The sequence below is a fragment of the Penaeus monodon genome, chromosome 3, assembly GCF_015228065.2.
Source record: "Penaeus monodon isolate SGIC_2016 chromosome 3, NSTDA_Pmon_1, whole genome shotgun sequence".
In the NCBI taxonomy this organism is placed as follows: Eukaryota; Metazoa; Arthropoda; class Malacostraca; order Decapoda; family Penaeidae; genus Penaeus; species Penaeus monodon.
In genome coordinates, this window is record NC_051388.1 from 19829995 (window position 1) to 19831174 (window position 1180).

The following is a 1180-nucleotide window of genomic DNA, read 5'->3' on the forward strand; positions in this document are numbered from 1 at the left end:
GCAAAACAGTGGAAATGAAACTCAATATAAAAGTGATCATACTTGTTATGACGATAATAATGGCGATATGATGATAATTATAATAACAGTAATAATATTAATACGAAGAAGAATGATGATGATAATAATAATAAATAATGGTAATGTGTATATATGGTAATACTATAGTAATACTAAGAAGAATGATGATGACAATGATAATAAATAATGGTAATGTGTGTGTGTGTGTGTGTGTGTGTGTGTGTGTGTGTGTGTGTGTGTGTGTGTGTGTGTGTGTGTGTGTGTGTGTGTGTGTGTGTGTGTGTGTGTTCACTCTAGGAAACTTAAGGTTAACGGCCGAGAGGAGGTACATCCATATTTCTTCTCCTTCCTGCCAGTTTTCCAAATATTTGCGTTGGTTTCCCAATATTCCTCATTGTTCTGTTATACTTTATAGATATTAACATTATTTATTATTATTATCATCATTCTTCTTCGTATTACTATTATTATAATTATCATCATATCACCATTATTATCGTCATAACAAGTATATTATCACTTTTAGCTTTATTATTGGCAAATTATTGTAAATATGATTATTATCGCCATTACGATTATCTTGTTGATATCACCATGATCATATACTTTGAGATATATTAAGATCTCAAGTGATTGCAATATATACACTGAAAATACTGATTAGGTGACATTATTTAGAAAGAGAGAGAGAGATGGGGAGGGAGAGAGAGGGGACGGGGGAATGGGGAGAGAGAGGAGGAGTGGATGTGGGGGGAGAAAGGGAGAGAAAGAGAGAGGGCCCCCCCCCTCTCTCTTTCTCTTTCTCACTCCGAGAAAGAGAGAGTGAGTCAGAGGGAGAGAGAGTGAACAAGAGAGAGAAAAAAAATATTTTTCACTTCTATATTAATGGCTGATTTAACGATAAACAGCTAGAAGAAACGGAAGAAAGGAGTAGAGAGAGAGAGAGAGAGAGAGAGAGAGAGAGAGAGAGAGAGAGAGAGAGAGAGAGAGAGAGACCTCAAGGCTTTTCTCTTTGTTACCAACGAATTTTCATTCAACAATCGACTATATTTGACAAACATACTTTTCTCTTTTACCTGCCTAACGTTGTCTGTAAGATATGGATCACCGTTGCAATCCGGCTATGCAATTCACCGATGCACCTACAAAAAAACACACA